General features: G+C 34.2%; 1 protein-coding gene and 1 pseudogene across 5 annotated transcripts in view; both read left to right on the top strand.

Annotated features, from left to right (window-relative positions):
- Positions 1–12500, top strand: part of LOC106880078 (uncharacterized) — a 286274-nt gene that overhangs the window by 253857 nt on the left and 19917 nt on the right. The gene's annotated exons all lie outside the window — the stretch shown is intronic.
- On the top strand, positions 8357–9481 carry LOC149137453 (uncharacterized; annotated as a pseudogene).

The raw sequence follows: 12500 nt of genomic DNA, 5'->3' as shown, positions 1-12500 counted from the left end.
AATACACAAGCATAGAAGTCGACGTCACTAAGATAAGTAAGAATGCTAGTCAGCACCAGCATTGCTAGGAATAAGAGTCAGAACAACTCTTAGCTACGAGGAAGCACTCATTTAATGACTGACATATTTATATATATATATATATATATATATATATATATATATATAAAATAATAATAATATTAGGGACAATATATATATATATATATATATATATATATATATATATATATATATATATATATATATATATATATATATATATATATATATATATATATATATATATATATATATACACACACAAATAATTCAAGTAAACAGATAAAACCTTGAGTTTTTAATGTACAATATATATATACATGTATATACTTTTCAGATGATAGACAATCAAGTAAAAAATACATATATATTTATTAGATTGAGCAAACTTACTCAGATGACAAAGAATTAGAGGGGAAATGCGTTACAAGTCCGACAGTTGTTTCTGAGGGCTCAGAGTTACTTCATAATGCTGGCAGATGTAGTTAATCAAAAATTTACACCCGATAATGTAAACATACAAACATCGGTAAACTCCAGAGCTTCGTTCATCAGGGTAGATAGGTAAATGTCGAACATGTATACATGTATATATATCTTATATATAAAAACCCAAGACTTGATCTGTTTGTTTGAATCATTGTGTCCATACTTGCTCGCTTGGATTCCCCTTATATATATATATATATATATATATATATATATATATATATATATATATATATATATATATACATATACATATATATATATATATATATATATATATATATATATATATATATATATATATATATATGTATATATATATATGCACGTATGCATATATATAGGTGTATATATATGTGTGTGTGTGTGTGTATACATATGTATATGCATGTATGTATATATGTATATGTGCTCACACATACACACACACATATTTGTCAGGCACGCAGTGTTCGAGAACAGAATGTTATAGTCGAGTCTACTATGTATCTGACAATATATGCCTGGATTGCGAATGAAAGTGAAAGGGACCGTGGCCGTTTCCGTAGTGATTTCGTTTTATTGGTTAATTTTCAATGCAGTCAACCATGCAGCTGTCTTCGAGAATTTTGTCTTATTCCTTTTCGCCTTCTCTTCGTTGCATGGTATGTCGTTTTAGATTTTGTTGATGATTTTAATATTAATAATAGTTTTTAAAATGTATTTCTTTATAGTACAGCTTATACTATGTTAGCTGCTCTCCAGTATATCTCCGTATGATAATAAACAAATACGATAATTATTATCGATTTTATTGCACATTTTTAGTATTGTGACATTCACATTATTTCAATTGGTCGGCGTTTGGGTGTCAGTTTATTTGAGGCTGCCGCATCATTAGGAGAAATACGGTACATATATAAAATATCACAAGCGTTGCCTTAAAAAGTACGAAACTAGAATTGAAAAGCGCAATTGCTCAATAGGGTTACAGAATGTCATAATAAACCTTAAATAGTATTGGACTAGCACTGTTGCTCAAAAATATTGTAATCACTATATGTTTTACATTCTGTGGCATCCTTTTATCACAAGAAATTTGTTTAGTTCATCGAAATTAACTTGTATTAAAAATTAAGTTAAATTATCGTATATTCAATTTTAACAAAACAATTGTGTACAAATATTAATGCCATCTTTACGCAGTAATTCAATCTATGAATGATAATTTTTATAAATTTATAAGTAATCAATCAAAAATAATTTAGTAATTAGGGATGTGAGTTCGATCCTCATGGCTGGCTGCCGACAAAGGTTTCTGCTTTTAAAAAGAGAAAAGGATTTTATCCTTTATATCTATACTGTTCAGTATCTATGCGTTGAATAAAATTTATCTTTCTACTTGTTCAATTTAGTAATAATTTGTTCAATTCGCACAACTTTTCCATTAATATGTATCACAATGCGAATTATCTTTGCTTAAAATTGTTTCGGTTTCGTTCTTTCGCTGTTATATAGATTCGACTTCCTCATAAATCCAGTGTTTTTTTTTAACTATTACCATGGTAATTTTCATGCAGTACGAAACGTTTTATTATACTTTTGTATGAAGAGTATTATAATGAAGTTACTTTTTCGAAGTTAAAGATCATATTTTGTACCTTTTCAAATTTTTTATATTAAGAACTCGGTTTAATGATTATCGTGACATTGTGATTCACACATGAGTCTCTTTTCGTTTTAAGATGCCACAGAATGCACAACCTATAGTGATTGAACTATTTTTTAGCAACAATGCCATACTTTTTAAGGTTTATTATGACATTCTGTAACACTTTTGAGCGTGCGCATTTTTCAGTTCTAGTATATATATAATCAGAATTTTTGGTTTCCTCTCCTCTAAGCAAGAACACAAAAAGGTAAAGATATAGAGTAATTAAGTAGATGGCTTTGTGTACTTTACAAACACCAAACTTAGTCACGTTTTCTTTGTACGTCATCTCTCGTTATGTATACATCACCTCTCGCAGCAAAACGAAAATATCTGTGTTTTAAAATATCTAACAATATGATCTGATTATTATACGGGCATGGGTGTGCAGTTAATAACAATAGCAGTTCGATAAAAAGAGGGCGATAGAATAAGTGCCGGGCTTCGTAAGTACTGGAGTCGACCCGTGCAACTAAAACTCTTCAACACAGTACTCCAGCATGGCCGCAGTCCAATGACTGAACAAATTAAAAAATAAATGAAATGATAAATGATATATAATAATGTTTATTATTTACTCAAGGAACTTAAGTGTGAAGACGAAATTTCTCATAAATTTGAATTTTATGATAAACATTTAACAATGGAACGCAAAAGTTGTCGTAATTTTTTTTTTTTTTCTTTTTTCAGAACTAATGTTTATGGGATAATATAGAAGAACTGTTATAGTTTTATGACTGATAAATTTTGAATGATATTGATATGACAGTATTATTTTATTATTTCTTTTTGGGTGTAGTGATGCTAAAAACCACTTGTTAGAACTCAGTATACATAGCCTTTCGAATAAAACGTTAGGCGAGTACAGAGCATAATATTAATGAGCGACAAGGGAACAGGAATTACGAAGTCACTGTAATCATTGAAATACGTAATGATCGTATTATAGAATATTCAAGAAGGGGTGGCAAGCAGGCAAAAAGCTTAAAGGGTCGAAATAAATGCTTTTCTCTCTTTGTTCCGATGTTTTACATTCAGATCCCACCAGCGTGAACTTCTCCCCTCGTCCTTTCAGGGTTGATAAGATAAAGTACAAGGCAAGTACTGGGGAGGTACTTTCTTCAAATTCGCTGTTCTATACCTAAATCAGAAGTCATTATCAAAACCATCCTACATCTATCTCCCCAGGATCTATACTCACATCTTTTTCAAGGTCTCTACTACTTTTAGAAAATAGTATATTGCGGAATTGATACTTAATTTCTAGGTGAAATGATATATTTACTATTATTGTCAGGTAAACTTATACTACCGTTCGGTTAATTCAATCCTGTTTGAGAACGACTTTCTTAAAACAGCGATTCTAAGAATTAAAAATGTGATATGAAACAGTTAGAGTAAACGTTGAAATATCGGATGAAAAGAATAAATCTTCTGTTTAAATTTGTTTCCATTTTAAAAAACAGACTGTTCTCTTTTGAATAAAGAAAAGATAAATTATTGAATTATTGGGTTTTCTCTGAAAGAACTAAATCTGTTGGGATTAAATTCTTTGTCTTTTATCTCGTTTGCAAGGTTTGCTAATCTTCCTTTAACTGTCTCTTTGTTACTATCTGGTACACGTGCTGTTTTCTATGTGTATATATTAATCACAGTGAAGCTATTTCTCCGTTTCTCAAACAAGAAACACGCCTTACATTTCTATAAGTAATTTCAATGGAATTGCTTTTGATAATGTGTACTTAAGGTGAAGTAATACAATATCAAAAAGAGTAAGTAACCACATTATTTTTGTGTTGATCTACGAAGAAATAAGAAGAATATATATAAACAAATTAAATAATCCCTTCTACTCAAGGCCTGAACTTTGTGGGGAAGGGGATAGTCAATTACATCGACCCCAGTATTTGACTGATTCTTAATTTATCGACCCCCGAAAGGAAGAAAGGCAATAGTCTACCTCCGCGGAATTTGAACTCAGAAGGTAGCGACGGGCGCCGCTTTCACAAACAACTTAAATAATGAAAACTGTATGCGACAAGATTCGCTCTCAATTGTAAATAAAAGTCGTTTTATTTTTTATTCCTGTCCTTCTTTTGTGGTGGGGGTCAGAAATAATCTCCCATTTTAACTTGACATTAAAAATTCCACTTATACTTCATACAGAAACAAGCTCGTCTTTAATTTTTCTCTCAAACCAATATTACATACTACTCATTATTTGCCAACTGTGGCTGTTATTTAGCCCTCGGTTTGGTTTGATTGAGCATGCTGGTCTATGATCGATAGTCATTTCAGCCATGATCACTCCGTCTCTTTTCTTTGTGTTGAATGCAATGTACAGTGTTCTCTTTTTGAGATTTTAAATTTGATTTGAGCGAGACTTGATTACTATTTCTTGCAGGCTCAAGTGTTCACATGAACAATATGATATGTCTCATATTAGTGCCATAGAGAAAGGCGACGGACTGGAAGAATTGTTAGTATGCCGGACAAAATGCTTAGCGCCATTTCTTCCGTTCTGAGTTCAAATGCGGCCGAAGCTAACTTTGCCTTTCATCATTTCTGGGTCGATAAAATGATTACCATTTGAGCAGTGGGACTGATAAAATAGACTTCTCTGTGTCCAAAATACTACTGGCCTCGTGTCAAAATTTGAAACCATTTTGGTGCCACAGAGTCGTTTCAGTGAAAAATTATCCATTTTATCTGTTTCTGAACGATGCCTTTCGTATTTTCTTTCTCTTTGCACCTGCGATTTTCGGCAATACTCCGGGTCTCAGAGATGTGGCAAGGTTTGTCTCGAACAAACTGATTGGACTTGGATACGCAAAAGGAAACCCAAGCCTTCAATTAAATATTATTAAACATTTTCGTGTTCCTCTCTAAAACATTCCCTGCCCTTCCTCATTCCATTAAACAATATGTTGGATAAACTTTTTAATGAGGATCAAGTAGTTCATGTGTGCCACAGAGAAGTGGATTTTGATGCTTCGGTCATGTGATGCACACGTGATCACTAATTTCATTGCATTATAATTTTGTAGTTCTTTTCTTCTTGGTGAAAATGTTTATGTCTTCCGTAAGATGAAAAAAAGACAGACCCCCATAACATCTTTTAGTGTCTCCGGAGCTGGAAAGTGAGGAGGAAAATAATGGGTTGTTACAGTAGGATGCATTTCATGCTGAGACAGAAATCCTGACCTGAATATATGCCGTGTCGTGAATTTTATAAGAGACGCCCAGCTAGGAATAATTGAAAATGTTTGAAATCATAAATTAACTGCTGCATAATTTATTCGTCTAAGAAAGATTTAATCTCCGAGAATTAGATCATTGGGGTAAAGTTTCAAGCGATATAATCATTATGCACTGTTGTATTAGATCTAAAGGTAACTTGTACAAATCTTATATACGGGTAACCTTTACTCCAATAAACAATGAATAAATGAGGCCTCGAGTCTCTGGTTTAATACTGATTCATTCAAATTCTCTTTACTTATATTTCACTCTCCATTCAACATAATTCAAATCATTGTTAACAAGGAGGAATATTCTCAACAATTTCTATTCATCAACATTTACCAGGAGGAGATATAATCATCGTAGAAAATTAAGATGCATTGAAATGTTTTCTCAGTGAGCAGTTTTGACATATCGAAATTGGTTGCATTCACTAGTAAACTCAAAGAAAGGATTCAACGAAATTAGACTCAACACAACAATTTCTATAAGCTTGACGTTTGTATATCTTATTAAGCTATTGCATCAGATATCTCATATAGCATATAAGTCGCCTGGTGGCAGATTTTAACGAATTCATCTCAAGTCAAAAGAGAAGCGTAATTTGTTCTCATTTCAGCTATCCTTATAGTTTTCTTGTATATTTAATTTTATCAGACTTATTATAATTTTTAAGCATTTATATATACATATATACACACACAAACACACACACAAGCACACAAACACACACACACACACACACACACACACACACACAGATAGATAGATAGATAGATAGATAGATAGATAGATAGATAGATAGATAGATAGATAGATAGATGCATATATATATATATGTATATATATATATATATATGCATATATATGCATATATATATATACATATATATATATATATGCATATATATGTATATATATATATGGGAGAATATACAAAAAATAACAACAGACGAGGACAGGTGGTGTAAATAACAAAAGTATATATTAGTATGACGCTCGGGAATACGGAAAGTCTTTGACGTTTCGAGCTGCATATATATATACATATATATGTATATATATACATATATATATATATGAATATATACATAATTATGTGTTTGTATATAGATAGATACATATATATGTATATTATGTATGTATGTATGTATGTGTCTGGAATTCGAAGCAATATGTAAAACTAGAGAAATCTCTGCCAATTAACAGTTTTAATTCATAGCTGGAGATCTTGTTTTCGCATTACAACTATTAATCTTACACGGATCTTAAGCTAATTGTGCTGTAAGCTCGAGACTAATAGGCGTACTGCAATGACAGAATATCCAGCTGTTCTAGAGACATGCGTACATACATACATATATTAACATATATATAAATATAAACACATACGCACACATATAGATAGATAGATAGATAGATAGATAGATAGATAGATAGATAGATAGATAGATAGATAGATAGATAGATATACATGTATATCTACCACAAGGTAGATAAAAACCACCTGTCCTTTTCAGCTAAAGAAAGCGGTGAGACGATCTTCACGATGGGCTCAACTGACACCTGGATCCATTGTACACGTGACAGCAAGTGTTTAACATAACCCCCACAATATATTTTATTCTCTCTCTTTTTATTTCCTCGTGTTCCTTTCCGTTGAAGAGCGTAGGCTCGAAACGTAAAAGACTTTCTCACCTTCCGGAGCGTTAAACAAATACACCTGTTTGTTGTTTATACACCCGTCTTCGTCTTTTGTTTTTCTGTAAATTTCAACTATATATATATATATATATATATATATATATATATATATATATATATATATATATATATATATATATATAAATCTCAAAAATTGGATACGAACGCAAAACATTCAGACAGTTATGTGATACAAAAAAGGGACAACAAAACATCCAAACAGACGATACAAAGACCTTTTGAGCGGGATGGGCTACTCAACCTGAAGAAAATTCTAAGCGGGCCCCACCTGCAAGGTCATCCACTGTTTATCTTGATATGAGATCACCATGTCACGCAGGAAATATAAAGGAAATTGGAACAGAGTGCCCACTAGAAAGGTTACAAAGGGTTTGCTTCCATGGCACGGCCAGAATAATCAGTTAAGTATTAGATAGCTGAAGAGAATGGATAGCATGGTACCATAGGCTGCAGGTAGCAAACCCGCTATGCATGTAAGACTCCAGGAGTTCCAACAAAACCTCTGACGAAGCGAAATAAAAACAGCAATCTTTTCTGCACTGAAATTTGGTGGGGAAGGAATTTAATAGATTACATTGACCCCAGCGATCAACTTATTTTATTGATCCCGAAGGATGAGGGGCAAACGCGAAGTCGACCTCCGTGGAATTTGAACTCAGAACACGAAGACGGACGCTAAGTATCTTGTCCCTCATGTTAACAGCTCAGCCAACACGCTACCTTTATTAGATATTTTGATGATACGAATACGTAGGATATCTATTTACAATCGCTTTAACTAATTTCTGTACTACTTTTTCATAGCCATATATTCTGAGAGGCTTTGCAATATTTTAAAATACTATCAACACACTTCTATCTGATATGTTTAACTATACACCAGACAGTTTATTTGCTGACATTAAGTTGGTAACACCATATTAAATACCTTCTAGTATTTAAGTTTGTCGGTTTACGTTCGAAATTTTAATTCTGTCTTATCAATGTGTTTCATCTTTCCGCAATGGAATAAAAAAAAAGATATCAATAAAAGACTGTTATTGATTCTTGAAATGTCTATTTTTTCATCCCCCACCTCTACAAGACCTCACGTTATGTTTTGTCAAAACAAATTACGATACTAAGCAGTTTCTTTGACAAATTAATTTAATGTAATTTTTTTAAAAAATGGCGTGGGTTAGTAGAAACAGTAAAGAACCAAACAAATCAGTTTGTGGGATATATCTACTTACATGTGTGTGTCTGTGTGTGTGTGTGTGTGTGTGTGTGTGTGTGTGTGTGTGTGTACATGACCCTTTGTATTCTAGTCGACTGAATGAATACCAATGAAGTATTGGTTTCAAATATTAACACAAGGCCAGTAATTATTTGCATTATTTACACTTGACGGATATTTGTCCTCATCTTGTTTGTTGTTAACACAACGTTTCGGCTAAAAAACCCTCCAGCCTTCATCAGGTGTCTTGGGGAAATTTCGAACCTGGGTTCTCATTCCTAAGGTATTTTTCGATGTTATTATTATTATTATTATTATTGTTGTTGTTGTTGTTGTTGTTGTTGTTGTTGTTGTTGTTGTTGTTGTTGTTGTTGTTGTTGTTGTTGTTGTTGTTGCTGTTGTTGTTGTTGTTCAGCTAGCATTACTGGACATATTAAAAACAATCTCCAAGTATGGATTCAGGACATCCGTATACCGCAAGCCAACCTTCACTGGACGATACCTTAACTTCAATTCCCGCCATCCACAGAGAGAGATTGCTCAGTGCCTAAAACACCGAGCAAAGAATATAAGTAGCGATCGTGATACCCACCACGAGGAAATGATCAAGCTCAGTAACAATCTATTAAGAAACAACTACCCCAAGAACATACTATCTACTCCAATTATGAAGAAAAGAGAGGATGAAACCAATAAGCTGTCCACAGTCTGTCTACCCTATGTGAAAGGCCTCTCCGAAAAGATACAAAAGATATGCGGCCCATATGATATCAGGACAGTATTCAAGAGTAATACAACACTTCACAAATATCTCCTTTGAGTAAAACCACCAATAGAAGAGAATATGACCAAAGACTGCGTGTACTCCATCCCTTGCAGCTGTGGTTGGTTATACAAAGGCGAAACATGTCGCACCCTCAAAATAAGAGTAGACGAACATCGCAAAGCTGTGACACGAGGAGATATTGATAAATCGGGTATAGCTGACCATGTATGGGAAAATGGAGACAACCTTCCACTGTGGGAAGAAGTTAAAATAATAGAAAGAGAACACCACTGGAAAATACGAAAACTAAAAGAAGCAGCACTTATGCTAGGACACAACAACCTCCTAAGCAGACCGAGTGCAGATATGAATAACATATGGGAACCGGTATTAAGGAAGGATAGGAGAATATTAGATTTATAAGCCCTAAAATTCACTCCATAATCGCCACGGGCATATGGCGTAGTCGTTAATAGCGCGGGCTACTAACCTGAATATTCCGAGTTCGATTCCAAGCAGTGACCTGAATAATAATAATAATAATAATAATACCTTAGAAATGAGAACCCAAGTTCGAAATTTCCCCAAAACACCTGATGAAGGCTGGAAGGTATATCAGCCGAAACGTTGTGTTAAGATGAGGACAAATATCCGTCAAGTGTAAATAATGTACATAATTTCTCATCTCTTAAATATAGAACTGTAGAGCCAGTAATTTCGAGGCAGTGGGGTAAGTCGATTACATCGACCCCAATGCTGAACTGATACTTATTTTATCGACCCCGAAAGAATGAAAGGCAACGTCGACCTCTGCGAAATTTGATTTCAGAACGTACGGACGAAATGCCGCTAAGCATTTTCCCCGGCATGCTAATGATTTTGCCAGATTACCGCTTTATACCAGTCAAATATTGAGATCACTTGAAGGCGGTGAATTTGAAGAGAAGTTAGTGTATTTGTTCCGATTTTCTGTTGTTTCATTTCAAATCCTTTTGAAGTCGCTTAGTAAGCTGCAAGTTCGATGCGATTGGATTGGCAGAATTATAAGAATGTCGGATAAAACATTTCTGTGTCCCAGCTCTTTACGTTCAGAAAGACCCCTTCGAGTTCCTGTAAACAGTGATACAATTCTGATATCAGATCAAACGGTCATTCGATTGAAGTAATATTGCAATCGCATCGTGTCCAAACGCACCAAAAATGATAAACGATAGAACGAAAAGAAAAGCACTGAAGTTATTTTCATTGATGATATCCTCCCAAACAAATTTGTGGTCTTCAACCACTTTTTGAAATCGTCCATGGATCTCCACCGGATTCTGTGACGAGATAGATAGACCCTCCTGTTGCAATCTAACCACCAAACTGCCGTATTTCTACGTTCTGGACTAGCAGAATCGTTGGAGCATAGGAACTTCTTTGTTTTATTTTTGTTCTGTTTTGTTTTGTTTTTGTGGAATTTGTTCCAATTCTTTAATTTTCAGTGTTCAAATTCCACCAAAGTTAGCTTTTTTTTATCCTCGTATTGTCGATAAAAGGAAGTATCAGATAAGTAATGGGTAGGTGGTATCAACTAATATCCTTCCCTCCAAATTATTGACCCTTTTCTTTAATTAGCAGTCATTATTGTTATTTTACATAACCCCCATCGTTGATGCTGCATTTGTGACCTGCGAATAATTAAGTAATTTTTTAATATAGCACTTCGTAGCAGGGGAAACATTGATGTATTGTTGGTTGTGATGTTGCTGCATCGTTCATGTTTTTAGCAATATTAATATTTTTCATCGCGTTCTATTTCTTCTAGATTGCTTTTATGTTACTATTTACATTAAATAAGTTACATTAACTTAACTAATGCATTTGAGATTTGGAGGAGGGACTTCATCTCCAATTTAACCAACTTCTAAAGCACGTGAAAGAAATCTATATGTACAGTAAGCCGTTGAGAATTTGCCTTCTGCCGGAAACTCTTAGTATCAGTAACAGCCTGATATGAACTGGCACACTTTTCAGCATATCTGTCTTAGAAGTTTACTTTTGAGTAGCATTAAGTCATCTTTTCAATACAGTGGAAGTATTTAATTGAAGCATTTCAGTATAACGAAATGTTCATTGTTGTAGTTGGGGATGGTCATGTTGCCAGTTTAGCCAATAAAAACACACGCACTATATATTTGGTGTTAATTTGCTTCAGCTTTATTTTACATTAATCGTATTTCGGCCAGAGTTCTTTCGTCACACTTTTGTGACCTCATCAGTGGTCCTTTGCTTTTTTCTTTTTTATTTGTGTGTCTTTCCTTACTAACGATCAGCCATTTTCATCGCCTTCTATTTCTTCTAGATTGCTTTTTATGTTACTATTTACATTAAATAAGTTACATTAACTTAACTAATGCATTTGAGAGGGACTTCATCTCCAATTTAAACGTAGAAATGTTCATTAGTTTCCTCCAATGGCTTCTAAATGATTGCTAATTATGAAAAGGTAGCATGCAGCTTGCAGATGAAACTAAGTTCATTTAGACTAAATATTGTTCAGCTGCCTCTGTACTTTTTATAGTTAGGATGAAGCTAAGACATGTTCACCTGTCACACGTCGTTGTCGTTAACCATTTCAATAGACTAAAGATATACTGCCTGTAAAGTTTAATTCCGTTAAGTGTCCATGTTTTGACAATATGAAGCTTTGTAGTAGAATCATAGCAAAGAGAAGTAAAGGTAATTCACAGTGGACGAAATAACTACGCAGCAAAGCCGTCTACAGATCGGAACGGAACGATTTGGTGCCGCAGTTTGGACGCGGACGATGTGGCACGGGTGACTGGGCATTCAGGCTGTTTTACTGACAGTACTTAACTGCACTGGAGGTACACAGAGAGAGAGAGAGAGAGAGGGAGAGAGAGAGAGAGAAAGAGACTTGCACAGAAATATACAGATAGAGATAGAAAGAGTGAGAGAAAGGGAGGAGAGGAGGGGATTGTAACAAACACTTTCCTTTCCCTCATACACATAAAGAGAAATATAGCCATACACATCAACAGAGGGGGAAGGGGAGGAAGGGGAAGGAAGGAAGGAAGGAAGGAAGGAAGGAAGGAAGGAAGAGAGCGAGCGAGAAAGGTATTAAAACGAGAGAAACATTAAAATGTCCGATGTCAAACAACTCAGCATCGAATCAGTGACGCCAGATGAGCAGCGCCAGAACGGCTGCGCCAAAACTTCTCGCACCACCTAAACATAGAAGATTCTTGAATGTCAGTCAGTTTCACAGATGCTTCAACCGGTAAAAGAAGCCACCCGCCGCTGACTAATATCAGATCGGCCATTGT

The sequence above is a fragment of the Octopus bimaculoides genome, chromosome 1 (genome assembly GCF_046866305.1).
Source record: "Octopus bimaculoides isolate indiv1 chromosome 1, ASM4686630v1, whole genome shotgun sequence".
Taxonomy (NCBI): Eukaryota; Metazoa; Mollusca; class Cephalopoda; order Octopoda; family Octopodidae; genus Octopus; species Octopus bimaculoides.
Note: the sequence above shows the minus strand (reverse complement) of the source record. Positions and strands in the feature narration are given on the sequence as shown.